This window comes from Mercenaria mercenaria, chromosome 7, assembly GCF_021730395.1.
Source record: "Mercenaria mercenaria strain notata chromosome 7, MADL_Memer_1, whole genome shotgun sequence".
NCBI lineage: Eukaryota > Metazoa > Mollusca > Bivalvia > Venerida > Veneridae > Mercenaria > Mercenaria mercenaria.
This window is the reverse complement of record NC_069367.1, coordinates 65,213,314-65,233,436: the sequence shown is the minus strand read 5'-3', so window position 1 is coordinate 65,233,436 and position 20,123 is coordinate 65,213,314.

The following is a 20,123-nucleotide window of genomic DNA, read 5'->3' as shown; positions in this document are numbered from 1 at the left end:
TCCGATCTTCACCAAATTTGCTGGCTGACAATGTGTGTGGGCAAAATATCTCAGCCAAGTTTGATAACCAGGAAAATCCACCTCAGGCACTCTTGGATTATGTTCGTTGAATTATATCAAAATCAATGATGGGCGTATTTTCTGACAGTCTGATAATCTTGTTAATAAATCTCTTGTAATTGCTGAATAAAGTACAGGAACACCTTTTTCATTTATTATGTCCCTCATACATGGGGGAGACATAATGCTTTTTGCCTTCATTGTCCATGCACCTGTGTGCATTAAAATTGTCCAGCTTTCAGAGGTGTAACTGCTGACTGGATTTTGACCAAACTTCACAGGAGTGATGAGTACCAAATTAGTTGTGCATAGTGATGGAACGTTGCACTTTATGCACAAAATAGCTGCAATACCTACAAATAAAAAATATTGTCTACATTTGACCGGTCAAAGTGATGGCCGGATTTTGAAGAAAGTTCACATGAGTGTTTAGTAATAAGCCTAGGTATGCACATCACAGACATGTTCAACTTCATTGCACAAAATTACCACCAGAACTAAAAATAAACAAGTCTTGTTCGCCTTTACAAATAAAAATTTAGGCTGGATTTTGATGAAACATCACAGGAGTTATCAGTACCAGCCCTAGTTATGCATATCGCTAGCACGTCCTGCTTCGCTGCACAAAATGGACAAAAGAGTTGAAATATAAAAATAGTCTGGCTTTCACATGTGAAACTGCTGCACAAATTTCAATGAAACCTCATAGAAGTGATCAGTACCAAGCCTAATTGTGCATATGGCCCACATGTTCTACTTCGCTGCACAAAATGGCCACCAGTGCTAAAGTTATACATAGGAGGGATATATATGTTTTTATGAGAAAAGCACCCTCTAATGTTTTGTGTGCATGACATTTTATTATTTTCAAAGGAAGCTGGTATTCTCTGTTGGGAATGTATGGACAGTTCTCATTGCTGTTCAGTGATTACATCACATGTTATCATTTTTTTTTATAACTTTTAGCCTATTTCTAAAATTGGCAGTCCATATATGTAAGCTGTTAAAGTTAATCATCATCTTAAGATAGGACAATTGCTCTTTGAAATTATTGAATTATTTCATTTAATATCTTAATTGCAATGCCTTGACTAGACAGTCAGTACTGTCTTTTCACAAGTCTTAATTTCCGACTGTAATATTTTCTGACTGTAATATTTATTTGTTTAAAGTTGTAACTATTTTCACAATTGTTATTTTTTAGCTTCACTATTCGAACAATAGGGGAGCTATCCTTCTTGCCCCAGCATAAGATTTTGTGTAAGCATGAGCATGAAACAATCAAGGCCTTCTTGTGAATTATTCTATAATTTACCACGTTCATTGTTCAGATGCTTTAGTATTTAATCACTCAATGCTAACGCCAGTGTGGTTCAATTCTTAAGCATCTTGACTCTGAACGTGCTTAATTAGATGATAAACCACTTGGAGGCCATGATTATTTGTTAAATGAAATCATTTATTATTCGTGAAATACATGTATTAACATTTTTTGAGTATCATACATCTTGCCACACCTCAACAACTTGTGATTTTGTCTGTATTTTAAGGTTGCCAGTGCAAACCATTACTTTAAATTTAAAAAGTTGATATATCACTGTAATAATAATATTTAGCAATTGCTTGAGGATATGTTTACTAAGTGACAGTTGTTATATTTAACACATTTTTGTGTAAAGTGCAATTGTTATTTAATTCTTCACATAAAATTATAACTTCATATTTTTTAACTATTTCATTCCCTTGTTAACTACAGAGCAGGTTCTTTTTTCATAAAGGTCATCAACAAACTGGATAATTTTTAGCCCACCATCATCAGATGGTGGGCTATTCAAATCACTCTGCATCCGTGGTCCGTCCGTCCGTCATTCCGTCCGTCCGTTAACAATTTCTCGTTATCGCATCTCCTCAGAAACTACTAGGGGGATTTTGACCAAACTTTGTCAGAATGCTGTATTGGTACCCTAGTTGTGTTCCCCTGAAAATCAGACTGGTTCAACAATTTTTTAGTAAGTTATGGCCCTTTGTTTATTTCTATAATTTACATAGATTTATATAGGGAAAAACTTTGAAAATCTTCTTGTCCAAAACCAAATGAAACTGCACTTTTTATGCTTAAGACATGGTTAGTTTTGTTAAAAATTGACTTACTGATGCTGTAAAGGAATAACCACCTTATTTGTATTAATTTTTACACAAAAATATTTTTAAAAATCCCACTTAAAATGTTTTTAAAAATAATTACTGACCTACATGCCCCAATTTATTTTTCGTATGTAACCAAAAACAAACAATATTTTCTAAGCCTAATAACTTACTCAATAAACTTGAATAAAGATTTTCAAAATTTTTTACAAAAGGGACATAATTTTACAGTTTTCAATATGACCCTCCTTGCCCACCATACCTCAACTAGGAACTACTTTTTCCAAAACAAAAATGGCTGAATATTTTTCCTATACTATACTTGGAAGAACTGTTCATATATAAAAATTCAACTGAATTACACGTTTTACCTCTAGGACACTGCTAATGAATGTCTTGGCAAGGGAATCACATTGTTTGGAATTTATACAAGGCAATGGATTTCTTCTTTCTCATCACATAAGAAAAGCTTCTTTCAAGTGATAACGTATGTCATAATTTTTATTATTGATAACATTTATTATAAACACAAAATTAATCAGGTCCTTACAGTTTGCACATGACATTACATTAAAAAAAGTGTGTAATTTCCACAAATTTTCATATTGAAAAAAAGATGTACCCCACCCACTTAATTCTTAAAGTGTCTGTGACGACACCTTAATATCATGAAGTTTATTGAATGAAGCATTGTTCCATGGCGATTGCCATTTAGATAAAATGTATTTGTTTATATTTGGCCTAAAATCGGTATGTGGTAATTTCAAATTAGATTGTGTTAATGAAAGGGATTTCTTCGCTGCAGTATCAGCATCCTCGTTTCAAAGAATACCAACATGACTAGGAATCCAACAAAATATGATAGACTTTTTTAAAGACAGTTCATGAACCCTGAGAAGAATATTTTGAATGAAAGGATTTTCCATTTTTCGGTTTTGAATTGACTGTAAAACAGAAAGCGAGTCAGAAAATATAATAAAGTTTTCTTCACTATATTTTGATATAAAATTTAGGGCTAAATCAATAGCTTTTGCCACGGCTGAAAATATTGTTGCATTATTTGTCAAACTTAATTTTGATTGATGAAGAAGGCTGACAGCAGCACACCCAACCTTTAATTCATCTTTTATGTGTATGGTCTATTAGACAGTTCTGTTTAAACATGTAGACCATTTTCCTAACCAACGCCGACACCGATGATCAAGGGACATTACTTCGTAGATTTTTTTTCAGCTGAAGCGAAAGCATAAAAAGGGGGAAGTAACACTACCAGTTTACAAAACAATATACAGAACATATACAAACCTGAGAAACGGACAAACAGAAAGTTAAAAAATACGGACACCGCCTTGGAACGGTCAGTGAACGGTTTGTGTAGCAAAAAAAAAAAAAAAACAAAGAAAAATATCAAACAGGGAGTGCCACGCACCAAAAGCGCAAACCGTGTTTGCCCAAGTCAGCATTTACAGGATTTTAATATCCCATGTGAAATTGTGTATCTGTTGCTTTGGCCTGGCCTGTTGGGTGTTTCTCTTGTTGCTCTGTCTTCTGAAAAGGCATTGAGTACATACGTTTTTGGTTCTTAAGGTTTGCTTTTTATATATTTTTACACGAGCATTTTTGTGTTTTACATGCCATGCCTTTTTGTTTCCATTACGTGTGTAAGAGATTCACCTTGAGGGGATTACTTTTATTTACACTGTCCCGTGTCTTTGGAACATGGTGGGGGTAAGAGTGATGTTGGGTGCGCACCATAAACCGGTTTTAAATTGTGCACCCCTTGTCGCAGATTTGTTTTTATATTGTTATGAAAGAGACTTTATTTTGAGCCTTTCTCCAGATACGCAAGCAGATATTATAACTGCATTTAATAATACATCACGCTATCTGGATGATATTCTTAATATGGATAATCCGTTTTTTTGGCCATTTGGTGGGTACTATTTATCCTAGGGAGCTTCAGTTAATTAAAACTAACAATTCGGATACTGATGCTTCATTTTTAGATTTACATCTCTCTATTTATGACAATATTATACATACCAAAATTTATGACAAGAGGGATGATTTTAATTTTGGTATTGTAAATTTTCCCCATTTGGATGGGGATGTACCTCAGGCTACATCTTATGGGGTATATATTTCTCAGTTTATTCGGTTTGCCAGAGCGTGTAGTCATGTCAAGCATTTCAATGAACGTAATCAATATATTACAAGTAAACTTCTTCAGCAAGGCTACCGTTATTACAAATTGCGTATTACTAAATATTTTACTAAATTTTATTATCGTAATTCTGATTTAGTTTTAAAATTCAATAGTAATTTAAAGACACTTCTGCGAGAAGGTATTTCTAAACCCATTTTTTGAGTCGGCTAAACGCTGTCAAGCGTTTGACGAGTCCTTGCTATCGCACGATTTCTCATTCTTAAATGGCCTCACAACACAGCGAAGTGATGTAGTTCCATTGGATTGTCTCTAATTTCAAAGAGTTTATTGATCGAATGAAGTTCATTTATGTCAATCCTATTTGCTATGACCAATATACGATGTAATCTGTCATATTTATGACATGTAATTGTGCAATACTCGAATAAAGCCACGTATTTTCTTCCGCGGTAACTCATTAAGCATAAACACGCATAACGATTCTGCGAGATTTGGTAATACATTTGCGCATATGATTATGGTGACGAATTTTATGCCCTTTTGTCACAAAATAGCAAATATGATGTTCACAAATTCAAATAAAAACTGCATATTAACTTATTAGCCAAATTATCCATTTGTTACCCTGTCCGTTTCAAAAAATAATCTTTAAAATCATTGCGCAAATAACAAATTTATTGTGCTGTGCATTTTATGAATTGCGCAGACTTACAAAGCTTGCGTAACATCCAGCGAAAGACAAAATATAGTTTCAGAACATACTGTTAGTATTTTATTGAGTGGGTACCTCTGAAAGCATTGGAATGTCTCTTATCAAAGAGTTTACCACATCGATGAAATTAAATTATGACAGCTTCATTTTAAATGACCCGAATAAGATATGTGCAGTACGTTAATTCTTCCGCGAGACTTCGCAGATGAATCCTAACTACATTCTGGACACTTCTCGGCTAACACGCTTGACCTGTTTATAACAATGCTTCTACGACTTTGCGTGGGTTGAATTTTGTAGTCAGTAAACGGATAAATTATCAGAAGAAGAAGCTCTTACTGGTTTGTTTAGTTACTACTGATATTAAAAATGATATTAATTCTTATTTTTCGAGAAATAAACAAATCGGCGAAACATTAAATTGTATTTTCTTGTAGTTTTTGAAATCGAAAGTAGATCGTCTATGTTTGGCTGCTTTGACGAAACGAAACAACTTTTTTATGAAAAGATTTAAATAAGAGGTAATTTAACCGTAAACTTCAATGTCAGATACTGCCAATTGCTGCTAAATGTCTTCGTATCATCACAATTTGTAAAATATATCGTTGAAACTGGAGAAAAGTGTAATCGTATCCGGATATAATATTTTGGGTAAATATCGAGCTGTGTTATGAAATTTTAACATTCAAGTAACATACATGATAGATATTATTGTAACAGAAATGATTCTAGAATTTATTTTTATTACACCTACATATAATGTATGTCAGACTCGTATTCTAGTCCTGAGGCATGATCTGAAAGTAAAAAGATGAAGTGACAGTCATACTTTGGATATTGTAATACTAGAAAGAATCTAGATCGTAACCTTTCTGGAATTTTGACTGGTTTGGATAATTTGATTACGATTTAGGTTCGTAAAAAAATGAAACCGTCACCCATTCTGCTTTTCATGATGACACATGACTTGATTTTTGCAGTCAGTAAGCGGATAAATTATCCCGAGAAAGAGCTCTTACTGATTTGTTTAATTACTACTGATTTTAAAAATGATTTTATTTCTTATTTTTCGAGAAATAAACAAATCGGCGAAACATTAAATTGTATTTTCTTGTAGTTTTTGAAATCGAAAGTAGATCGTCTATGTTAGAGTGCTTTGACGAAACGAAACATTTTTTTATGAAATGATTTAAATAATTTCACCGTAAACTTCAATGTCAGATACTGCCAATTGCTGCTAAACTGTCTTCATATCATCACAATTTGTAAAACATATTGTTGAAACTGGAGATTTTGGCAGTATAAAAGAAAGTGTAATCATATGCGGATATAATATTTTGGGTAAATATCGAGCTGTGTTATGAAATTTAAACATTAAAGTAACAGACATGATAGATATTATTGTAACAGAAATGATTCTAGAATTTATTTTTATAAGACATACATAGAATCAATATCAGACTTATATTCTAGTGCTGAGGCATGACCTGAAAGTAAAAATATGAAGTGACAGTCGTTCTTACTTTGAATATTGTAATACTAAAAAGAATCTAGGTAATATTTAGAAATTGAAACATAAAATTTTCAGTTCGAAATCTCACCAAAGGCTGTATCAAGGGTCTACATTTTCAAAATTTCCTTGTGGTGATACCCCAAACCCTACTTGCTGGAGGGAGTATCCTCCCACACCCTCCCCCAATATTGCCACTTTACAGTTGATACATTTGCCCTTTTACCACCTGCCACAATGCCCATTTCAAAATCTGACTGCAGTTTAAAGCGGGAAGGAACACCCCTCCCCACACCCACCCTGCTACCGACCACGTAAAAATGGCTCAAACATGTTTTCAGCCCAGTCTGGGCCTGTCTGTCTACATGAATCAAAACGGATAATTGAAAGTACATAGACTTGGGGACTACTGACATGGTTTTGAAGGGGTTAACAGGTCTGAAATAGAATAAATGATGGTTTTAACTAAAAAAGAACTGCATTTATTAATATTGGTTATCTTTTCCGAAATTGGTAGCTAGTCCGAGTAACTTCTCTTAGTTTCGAATGCACAATTTTCCTGTCAGTGTAAACATTCATGACACTATATATTGACACTCAGCAACATTTACACATCTTTAAACGCAAAAGTAAGTATACTTTAAATTCACATCCCTTATAATATGATTGAACAATACCTAGCGTGTGACACGGTTATTGCCAGGCCCCTTATCTGTAAAATATCTGAACAGTTCTTTCGTCCATCCGTTACAAATTGTATGTGGCAATCCGCGCTATAAAATTTCAATATATAAATTTTCATATTCAAATTTTATCATGTGCGAATATATACCAGCCGATAATTGCCTGTTTTGGTAATGCCGGAGGCAAATGTTTACTGGAAAAATATTTATAGTCATGGGCAGTATCTTAGTGCCACCTGTCAAATTGTAGTTTGTACTTTCAACATTTTTGTTTTTGCGAACCACTCTTCAATTTTAGAGAAATATATTGGGTTTAAATACTTGCATAATGTCAATCAAAGTTTTACTAGGCATCGACTGAATGCCCATTTCATCTATTGTAACAAAATCTCTGTTCAGTTGGGGAAAAAAACTAAAACCAAACTGAAACTGGTAGACTATACTACCAGTACATCAATCATTAGCCGACTCTCAGGCCCTTCAGGCCTTTGATTATGGGGATGTGGTTTACAAGCTTCGTAAGATCTTGGGTCATGGTAATTTTCCAAATGTATTTGAAAAGATTATCAAACGTTTTATTAAAAGACGACCCAACTGTTTTGAGACATACCGCATGTTTAGTGTTCAACCCGTTTACAGTTGGACACTACGCTTCCCTCTTTGATTGCGTCTGACGGAAGAGGGGGGAGGACTCTATGATGAGCAGTTTTTAAATCCTACCAGGACTGAACTGTTTTGATATTTGTCTTCTGGCCTGTTTCGTCGGGCCCTTAAGGATGTTTCTCTTGTTGCTCTGTCTTCTGAAAAGGCATTGAGTACATACGTTTTTGGTTCTTAAGGTTTGCTTTTTATAATACACGAGCATTTTTGTGTTTTACATGCCATGCCTTTTTGTTTCCATTACGTGTGTTAGAGATTCACCTGGAGGGGATTACTTTTATTTACACTGTCCCATGTCTTTGGAACATGGTGGGGGTAAGAGTGAGGTTGGGTGCGCACCATAAACCGGTTCAAGCTCCCCAGTGGTGTTTTTGCCACTGACCGTTCCAAGGCGGTGCCCCACTGTGTTCCTCTGTTTGTTCGTTTTGTCCTTGTGTGTTGACTTTGTGTGCGCGCGTGTGTGTATGCTTATTGTTCGTCTTGTCATGTGTTGGCTTTGAGTGTGTGTGTGTGTGTGTTGTTCATTTTGTCCTGATGTGTAAGCTTTGAGTGTGTGTGTGTGTGGTGCACGCGTTTGCGTGATGGGGGGTTCGTTTTGAGGAGGCTGCGCTTTTGGTGCGTGGCACTCCCTGTTTGATATTTTTCTTTGTTTTTAAGCTCCCCAGTGGTGTTTTTGCCACTGACCGTTCCAAGGCGGTGCCCCACTGTGTTCCTTTGTTTGTTCGTTTTGTCCTGATGTGTTGGCTTTGTGTGTGTGTGTGTGTTCCTTTGTTTGTTCGTTTTGTCCTAATGTGTTGGCTGTGTGTGCGTGTGTGGTGCACGCGTCTGCGTGCTGTGGGTTTCGTTTTGAGGAGGCTGCGTTTTTGGTGCGTGGCATTCCCTGTTTGATATTTGTCTTTGTTTTCTATGAATGAAACTGACTTCAAATTCGATGGTATTAAAGAAAATTCAATTCCAGATACACCACCATGGACCCTTCATACCCCTACAGTTCTTTTCGATTTGAAAACTGCCTTTAGAAAGTCTGAAACAAACCCTGAAATATTCAAGTCCAAATATGAAATCAAATCAACTTACAAGGACTATTTTGCAATTTACACAGACGGTTCAAAAGATGAATCAAAGGTTGGCTGTGCTGCTGTCAGCCTCCTTCATCAATCAAAATTACGTTTGCCAAATAATGCAACAGTATTTTCAGCCGAGGCCAAAGCTATCTATTTAGCTCTAAATTTTATATAAAAATAGTGCAGAAAAATTTATTATCTTTTCCGACTCGCTTTCTGTTTTACAGTCAATTCATAACCGAAATATGGAAAATCCATTCATTTAAAATCTTCTTCTCAGGCTTCATGAACTATCTTTAAAAAAGTTTATCATATTTTGATGGATTCCTAGTCATGTTGGTAGTCATGGAAACGAGGATGCTGATATTGCAGCAAAGGAATCCCTTTTATTATCACAATCTAATTTGAAATTACCACATACTGATTTTAGGCCCAATATAAAGAAATACATTTTATCTAAATGGCAGTCGTCATGGAACAGTGCTTCATTCAATAAACTTCATGATATCAAACCTACTCTAGGGGAATGGCACCATGGGAACAGATCTGTTCGCAGGGAGGAAGTTGTTCTTTCTCGCTGTCGAATAGGTCATACCCGTTTGACTCGCTCTTATCTTTTGAATAAAGAAGATCAACCCGAATGTGTACCATGTCAAACACCGCTTACTATTAAACATATTTAATCGACTGTGTGGACTTTGCTACACAAAGCAGTACATATTATGACGTTCAATCTTTGAAAGAGTTATTTGACAACGTTTCAGTCGGAAATATTTTATCGTTTCTAAAGCAGATAGGAATATATCAAAAGATCTAACACTACTTATTTTTATTTACATCTTGCAATATTATGTTTGCAGCTGATATTTTAACACACACGTACATACGTTTTACATTATTCATAGTGTTCTTTACATTTTTGCATCAATGTTTATGCTTTACAGTTGGTGTTTGCAATTTGACTTCTTCTCGGCGATATATGACCATTTTGTGTCGATCCGCCGTAAAAAAACGAAGAAAAATATCAAACAGGGAATACCACGCACCAAAAGCGCAGCCTCCCCAAAACGAACCCCCCAGCACGCATTGAGAGTTTAGAACGAATAACAAAACCAAACTCACTCACTCACTCGTTTATTTTTATTTTGGTTTTCCATATTAAATTATTTAGAGCCAAACCCCCCAGTCTCGTATTCTCTTTGTCCTTTATATGTTGGTTTTAATTTCTGTATTGGTAAAGCATTCTGTTTAATTACTCTATGTTCTTCGCATAAATCACAGCGAGCCTTTTTTCGTGGAAAGAATCCAAGATTAAATTCTGTATTTACAATTTTTCTGATAAAAAGCCTTCTTTCTACGGTTCTTTTCCTTGTCCTTTACATATATCCTGTACAATTTATACATTCCAGTTATATTCAGTTTAGCATCCAGGTACTCATGACTAGACGTCGCTCTGCAGTAGTGTGATGGTACTCTAGGAAAAGAATTAATGTGGTCACGGATGATCTTCCTTGCTTCTTTCGACACTCTTTTCTTCGAATGTACACCTCGTTTATCTACAAAAACTTTCAACGCGTTTGTAAAAATACTCAATCCGCTTTGCACTGATATCCAGTGTAGAAACGTAAAATTGCTTGCACACCCTTATTCTACCTGTATCCTTTACAAGGTAATATCTGACGGAAATAGCTCTTCGTGACTCTCCAATCTTTGTTCATTTTCTGTCGTTGATATTTTTATCTGTTGTATTTGCATAAAATGTTTTTATTTCACTGTCGCTCATTCCCCAGAAACAATTAAATGCAGTCTTTCTATCTTCTTTACTGAAATTCGTAGAACACTTGTACTTGCATTTGCCTCGACAATCTTTTATTGTTTTAAATTCCCTTGCTCTACTTTTTGCACCACAGCTGTGATTATATTCTTTACCACTTTGTCGCATACGCTTGCGCACATATTGTTTCCACTCATCTTTCTGACGTTTTTGCGATCTATTCTCAGGTTGAACATTATTGTTTTCGTCAGTGATTTGATCAGGTTGCTTTATTGTTTTGGATATACTCTCATTTTCGTTGGACTGAATGCTAGCTTGTTTTGTTTGTTTGTTTTGGGTTTAACGCCGTTTTTCAACCGTATTTCAGTCATGTAACGGCGGGCAGTTAACCTAACCAGTGTTCCTGGATTCTGTACCAGTACAAACCTGTTCTCCGCTAGTAACTGCCAACTTCCCCACATGAACCAGAGGCGGAGGACTAATGAGTGTACGCCTCTATTTGACGAGGGTAAGCTATCTCCCCATTATTTTGTTCTGTTCTTTCATACTGTACTGTCCCATTTTGTACGATTAAAGTAACTGCTTCATGAGCTGCTAGCTTATTCTTTTCACTGTATGTCCGTGTTTGAGAGGGACCTGATAAATTTGTTATATAAATAGTCATATCTGTGTGTTCTGTCATGGAGTTTCTGTCATCTACATCTGGTTCTACAGCACTATTCCATTGGGTTACACTATCATCGTTTGTTTGTTCACTCTCTGAACCACTTTCACTGCCGAATTCATAGTCATCGTCCAACAGTCTTAGTTTCTCGACTAAACTGAACGTACTCATTGTTTGCAGATGTTGAAAGATATGTCGATATAAAAATCTCTTTATTTCTCTATTAAACTGCTCTTCTTCCACACCTTGCTTCGGGGACAGATGAAATGCGATCAGTGTTTTATTGTAGGATCTTAACATCTGATGACAAGCATTTTATGACAGTGGTACACTGCAGACATCTAATAATAACAGTGTCTTTCCCTGTACGATTTCACAGTGTTTCCTCAGAAATTCTTGTGGAGGATAAAATTAACTGGTCTAGTTTTGTTGCCTGTTTCAGTACCAAAAAGTTGTCATCTAACAAGTTTGCACACCCTGTTAAATTTAAGATTTCAATGTTTAGGTTAAAGGTCAGTAATTCAAATCCTTTTTTGTTTCATATAAAAAACGACAACTTCATATCGTCTTTACGTATCTTTAGAGAACATCACTTTTTCCTACACTTGTTTTTCATGAAAGTTCTATCACAAATTAATGAAAAGAAAATAGGGCGTTATGTAGTTCCTAGTGAAATACCAGTCAGTTGTGGTCTGCTACCCTAAAAATGGCGCATATTTACTCTCGTCCGCGCAATAAACACCTGCTTCCGGTTTCGATCTGCAAAACTTGCCATGTGGGGTGTATGAACATGAAAACCGTCTCATTTCATGCAGAATGTCTTCTAGTAGTGAGAAACGGTGATTAAAGCACTCGTTCTACACGAATTTGTGCAAAAAATGGGAAAATTAGGATCTTTTTATTATGGACTTCTTTCGACTACACCACGGAAGCACATTTTCGACCGAATTACTGACCTTATTCCTATTTATAGGTTAAAGGTCAGTAATTCAAATCCTTCTTTGTTTCATATAAAAAACGACAACTTCATATCGTCTTTACGTATCTTTAGAGAACATCACTTTTTCCTACACCTATTTTTCATGAAAGTTCTATCACAAATTAACGAAAAAATGACAAGAAAATAGGGGGTTATGTAGTTCCTAGTGAAATGCCAGTCAGTTGTGGTCTGCTACCCTAAAAATGGCGCATATTTACTCTCGTCCGCGCAATAAACACCTACTTCTGGTTTCGATCTGCAAAACTTGCCATGTGGGGTGTATAAACATGAAAACCGTCTCATTTCATGCAGAATGTCTTCTAGTAGTGAGAAACGGTGATTAAAGCACTCGTTCTACACGAATTTGCGCAAAAAATGGGAAAATAAGGATCTATTTATTATGGACTTCTTTCTACAACGCGGAAGCACATTTTCGACCGAATTACTGACCTTATTCCTTTAGTGTGTCTGCAACAAAGCACAGAGTTGATATAGGTAGATCAACTAAGACAACCAATACCTCCTTCCTACTCTTCAAAGAATTTGCAGACAACTGGCCCAGCTCATACGCACAACACTGAACGGAAAATGGAGGAAAAACCAACTTTCGAAATGCCCTCGAGTGCTGCAGTATGTTTTCTAAGTATTTCTTCGTGATTGACGTATCGTCATCGTGTTAAAAATCAAAATCTTCCCATAATACTGACATTTGACTTATAAGTGCATAAAAAGTTCTGCATTCATAAATGCTTATAAGTAGTATAGGGGCCGGTTTGGGGCCACGACTGCGCATGCGTGAGAATGACGTCATGCACGGCGGCCATTTTGAATTCTATTTTAAGAATGACATCATCTTCCTATTTTAAGAATGACTTCACTCTGCTATTTATATCTCCCAGATGTATATAGAGCTGACTTATATACCTATCTAGGGCGTGTTCGCGCACATTGAGGGTCAGGTGCTCAGCCCTAGACGGGGAGATAACATGAAAACAAACTATATATTGATAATGTTTAATTAATAATCATATAGATTTATCTATAACGTAATATACATTGTATGGTAAACAAAGAACTTATTAATGATAAGCAAAATATTTATTCCATTTAAACTAAAACATAAAACATTCTTTAAAATAAGTACATTATAACTGAAAATTAATGACTACTTTTTTGCTTACGATGTTTCCTCCTTGGCGTCTACTGACCAAATGACTCCACTCATAAGTGTATTATTCCTAAATGCGCATGCTCGGACCTATTTTTACAATGACTTCATAAGCTATATTTAGATAAGATCATGAGTGAATCAAACGTGATCATGGTCAGAATGTCTAAACATGTCAAAGTTAATCCCTTTAAAGTCGCCACAATGTCTGGCGTGTATTTATTTAAGAGCGGATGCGTGAACAATAGCCTATTCAACTGCCAAAGTTAATCCTTTTAAAGTCGTCGTAGTGTCTGACGTGTATTTATTTAAGAGCGGACGCAGTATAATGGATATTGATTTTATCAATAGAAGTATTGACATAAAGATTTAATCCTCTAACAAAGGTACTTTTTTCAACTTGTCCATTCTGTGACGGTTCAGGTTTGACTAGTTTAAACCAGTATTACTATTTTTAATCGGCCAATCAAAATTAATTGAAATGTCCACTGTTACAAAATACCTCGAATGAAAAGTATATAATAGCGCATTCATCAGACAAAATCATTCTGACCTCAGAACTGAAATCATGGAAAATAGCTCGGGAGTATTCGAGAATATGATTAATCCCTTCGCTGCTGACCTAAAGAATGGGTTTTAAATAACAAATGCATATTGTTCTTTCAATCTTTTATTGCCAAAGCTTGTATCACTAATACAGGTTACATGTATCAACTAAAATAAGACAAAATAAAGTCATCATTCAACTTCTTGCAATACACATCAAACGGTTTTATAATGTCCTTCATTTTTCGTCCAGAACATCGGTTCATAATGTAATATACGCAATACAGCCCGCATATGTTTGAATCTGTATCCTGTATTTGACTGAAATTCATCCAATAACGCTTCTTTAACACTTGCTCAAAATGAACTTTGTAGTGCTCTGGTCTATTACCTAGTGAATCGAAAAATTCGTCGTGTCCCCTTTTTGGAAAATAAAAGGCCACCCAATGTTTTCCTGATCCCTGGCTCGTGTCTGTATTTGAGATGACGTATTGTCCCCTACGTATCTGAAGTTGGTCCGCCGCGCATATTGTCACAGGGTACTCTTTTAACATTTCCTCGAGCTCGTAGTTATTCATTTTAAAATGTATAGGTGTTCCAATCCATAGTATCTTGGGTCATATTTTGGCGATATTTCTTACGTCGTGGGCTGTCTAAATCACGACTCATAGGTGTGTCCAATGTATTCCTATGCCGCTTTAGATCACTATGCTTTCGTGACCGTCTTATTTCCGACCTAGCAATATCAACCGCTTGGGCTACGGGTGTCACAAGTTTTACTACGGGGAGATCTTCCCCTTTTTGTTCTTGTGCTTCTCTTTCTTGTTTCTCTTTTAGTTCAGCCATTTTTCTAAGATGAGCACCGCTACCCACGATGTAACGGCCCATATGATCAGGATACACATATCCGTCCCTCAAGTCTTTGAAGTGTTGTATCCATTTTTCCGGGTCCGGTTTATCCGGTACCCATTTTTCTTGTTTATAGTCGTATACCTCTATGGTACCCATTTTGGCATGATGAAAAGTTAAAGCACGCCAATCCTTCTTACAACGTTCATTCATCATCATCCGATTCTTCATCGTCATCACTTTCTTTATTATCATCCATTAAATATTCTTCTTTGCTTTTATGATCGGGCCACAACTCATCAAATAGGTCTTTTCTAAGGGCAATGGCTTGCCGAACAGATTCTTTGACAGTCATGCCGTGCTGACTTCTTAGTTTCTTAGCCGACTGTAGAATCTGCTGCTGAGTAGGGTCGTTTTGTAGCTCATAAAAGTCAATTAGAAATCGGGCATAATTTTGTCTCAGTCTCTTTCTTAATTGAGGCAATTCATCATTAGCAGTGCGACGGTACGCTTCTTTAAAAGAGAGCCCTTGTTCTGTATAGTTGTTAACTTTAGCTTTAAACTGCTCTTTAATAGATTGTCTGAGAGGATCCTGAAAACGCTTATCCCATATCTCACGGCGTGATCGCTGTTCTATAATCTCAACTTTTCTACGTTTACCTGGAGGTCCCTTGATCAAAGATCGTTTCTTTACAAAGCTTGTGTCACTATTTCTGTTTTCTGTTTCATCATCACTATCATCATCACTATCATCATCATCATGGTCATCAGAATCTTCCTCCTCATCTTCAACTTTGTCATCATTTTTATCAGATAAGTATCCTTCACCATTGAAATAGTCTTCTTGTTTATATTCTTCATCTGTTCGTTTTCTCTTTTCTGGAGTGTTTGCCTCGAAAATGTTTTCACGTAAACGGTGTTGTTCTCGGGTGCTGGATTTTAAGTCTATTACCAAATAACCGTGAGGTCTTGATGTCGCTCGTTCAAACCGTTTCATAAAGATGTTACTAGACGAAGGATATATTCTTCTTGCCAATGTAGCCACTTGCTGTCTATCAATAGGATTATTAAATAGCACCAGATACTGCGTATTCAAAGCGATATCTCTGCAGGCTTTACCTTGAGGAAACAAATTTTGGGTGAGATAAACGACAGATATGTTCCTGTGGTGACTACCCTTCGTAAAGAGATCAGCAATTCTTTGATCGCATTTAGCTTCAGTCATCAGGTCGTCAAAGACCAGCAGGTTCCTTTGACTAACATTTATATATTGGGAATCATTCAAGTAGTCTGGAATACTGTGTACAAATTCGACACCGGGGATTTCACGCTGAAGTTCATCATACAATGTTTGCCATTGTCCAAAACACCATATGATACGCTGAGGCTGAGGTCTTACAAGATTTGATGATAGCAGTTTTCTTGTCCATTCAGTTTTTCCACTACCACTTGGTCCTGAAACGACCATAGAAAATGGATGTTGAAACGCCGTTTCTCTTGAGATGTCCCATGTTTGTAATGGCGGTGAAAAACTGTCAGTTGCTTCGTCATTTCCGTGGACATAACGTTGATGTCTCCGCATGTTGTCAATCCGAGAGAAAGACTGATGGCAAACAGGACACTGATGCATTTGTGAAACCGATGTAAGTATCTTTTATCAAAAAGACACTGCTTTATTCTGTTTGCCATTCTTACGCTTTCTTGGGGAAGAGGAGGAGGAGGAGGAGGAGGAGGAGGAGGAGGAGGAGTGGAGGAGGAGGAGGAGGAGGAGGAGGAGGAGGAGGAGGAGGAGGAGGAGGAGGAGGAGGAGGAGGAGGAGGTGGAGGAGGAGGAGGAGGTGGAGGAGTGGAGGAGGAGGAGGTGGAGGAGGTGGAGGAGGTGGAGGAGGAGGAGGAGGAGGAGGAGGAGGATGAGGTGGAGGAGCGGAGGAGGAGGAGGTGGAGAAGGTGGAGGAGGAGGAGGTGGAGGAGGAGGAGGAGTGGAGGTGGAGGAGGAGGAGGAGGAGGTGGAGGAGGAGGAGGAGGAGGAGTTGTTGGTATATACAGTAACTCGTAACACCTTCAATCATGGTTAAATTTACTTTACGGCTTATATATGACGTGTGATCCCTGAGTGATCAATCAGAATGCGTCATATCATTAGCCAATCAGAGCATTGCTATAAGTTATACTGACTAATCAGAACGTTGCTTTGGCTCTATTAATTGTATTTCTCCCTGTGAATTAGTTCATTGTCACTTTTGATCTCAAAGTGAAAGGATCAGGTAAGCTTACTTTGACGCATTTTACGCGTGAGTGACCCTATATTCTTTTAGTGCAAACAATGGAATAGTACTAGTCAAAACCTTTCGTAGGATACCAAACACGGGTATAGTCGGTTGAGTAATAAAGGAGAAAATCGATATTTTACGCATGAGTGATTTCATTTCCTGTTGTTTGATACCAACACTCGCCAAGCGTTTTGGTTTGACACCAAGATCATTAAAATCGGTCCACAAATAGAGGCGAAATTACATTTTGAAAATTTTGGTTGCGAAATTTGAATTTACCGCCAAAATGTGACGTCACTTCAATCTTTAAACGCCAATATCTTGAGAACGGGTCTAGATAGAAGTAAATATGTATACATTTTCTGAACCTATGCGACGAGATCTTTCCAATGCTGTTTCAAGAGTTTATTGCAAAGTTTAAGAAAGAAGGTTTAAAAATCGCTGTTACGTCATAACTCGATAACAGTTGAAAATCGAATCGAGAATGGGGGATGTAAATGAAAGATTTTTATGAATTCTATCACATGAAATTAACATCTCAGAATTGATGAATAGAAAGTGTGTCACGAAATGGGGAAAACTGATTGTTCAATGTTAACAGTATTTATGTTTATTGAAAATCTTGACGATTTCCTAGAATGGTCGAAATAAGCTTTCTAGAACCTATCTGTAATTAAGACAGTATCCTAAAGACTATAAAAGTTTGATAACACAAAATACTTGTTTCTATAATTTTCTCCTAAAAGTCATAAAATTGACCGAAATTTAATCCGCTTTTACAGTTTTCAAAGTATTAGTGTCAACATTGGCCAGTTCTCTTTCATACATTATCTTAAGCCGATCTCAAGTCAAAAAATAGTAATACTTAATATCCGCTGAAGGTTGAATTTCATGCCTAGACTTGTATGATTATATTGAAGTGTATACTCTGTCAATTCAAAATTCTGGAAAAATGTTCCAAATTATATATATATGAAATAGTGTGTGATGTGTTGGAGTATCTACACCGTAGTGGAACTGGCATGTTCAATTTCGGAGACTATGATGTTGTTGTAATAACTATAGATGACAAATGTAAAGTTACAAAGGAAGATATTATTGTGATACCTGTTAATGAAGTTGCAGACACAATCTGTGTATTAGGGTAATAGGCCCGAATGATTTTGATAATTTTGAATATTTTGATGATGTTACATATATTGTTTAATGGCGCGTACGTTTGTGCGTGCGTGCATGTATGTGTGTGTGTGTGTGTGTGTGTGCGTGCGCGCGCGCGTGTGTGTGGGTGTACTTGTGTGTGCGCGTGTGCTTGTGTGTGTGTGTGTGTGTGTGTACGTGTACGTGTGTATGTGTGTGTTTGTGTGTGTGTGTCGAATCGTCTTGTAAAGACTTTTCCAACGGTACCTTACTTGACCAGGTTCGAGTCTAGGGATGCGCAGAAAATGTGAATTTTACGCGTGATTGATTTCACTTCCGGTTTGAGTGTACCAACTTATAGTACTCGTCCAGCCCTTCAGTTAGATACCCAACATGCCTAGGTTATATTTAATAATAAAGGCATGAAGCCGGGTGTTTCCGGATGAATGATTCTGGTTTAAACCTCAATATCTGGAAAACGGATTGAGATAGACCCGTAATTGTACATATTTTCTGAACCTACACAAAAAGATCTTTCTAACGGTACCGGTCCCGAGTCTGTACGATGACTTTGAAATTTTAATGACTTCATTTCCGGTTGGCACCTAGTTTATGGTAAAGTACACCCTTTGGGCTTTTCAAAAATGTCAGATACCCAAAATGTAAAAATGGACCGTAAAACGTCTTATTTTGATGATTTTACAACTTTCTTAAAAAAGCCCTTTACTGGTTCTAAAACTCTGGATGGTCATTAAAAATGTTGGCAATTGTTTAAGAAAAATGTTCTTTAACATCATATCATTGATGGTATGAAAGAGGCACTTCCGTCCATATGCGACCCAGACCTGATGTCACCTCCCTTCCCGTACTCAATACACGGATTAACTTGGACAGATCAATAGGCCTTTGTTAATGCATCCGTCCATAAATCAGCATAAGCCAGACATTGTGACGACTTTAAAGGGATTAAATTTGACAGTTGAATAGGCTATTGTTAACGTATCCGCTCTTAAATAAATACACGCCAGACGTTGTGGCGACTTTAAAGGGATTAACTTTGACATGTTTACTTTTTATTGTCCGTCTATCCGGCCTTAAATCAACACACGCTAGACATTCTGACCATGATCACGTTTGATACACTCATGACCTTATCTAAATATAGCTTATGAAGTCATTGTAAAAATAGGTCCGAGCATGCGCATTTAGGGATAATACGCTCATGATTGGAGTCATTTTGTCAGTGGACGCCAAGGAGCAAACATCGTTGACAAAAATGTAATACTTTATTTCCAGTTAACGTTTCTTCTAACGTAGCTATTTTAAATAAAGATTAATGGTTTTAATTAAAAAATATAATAAATATTTTGCTTTAAATTATCATTAATTAGTTCTTTGTTTACCATACAATGTATTTATTCATTTAGGTTATAGATAAATCTATATGTTCAAATATAATTAATATTTATTTGATTTTCTTGAAATATTTTGTTTTCGTGTATAATCTCCCCGTCTAGGACTGAGCACCTGACCCTCAATGTGCGCGAACACGCCCAAGATAGGTATATAAGTCAGCTCTATATACTTCTGGGAGATATATATAGCAGAGTGAAGTCATCCTTAACATAGGAAGATGATGTCATTCTAAACATAAAATTCAAAATGGCCGCCGCGCATGACGTCATTCTCACGCATGCGCAGTCGTGGCCCCAAACCGGCCCCTATACTACTCTTAT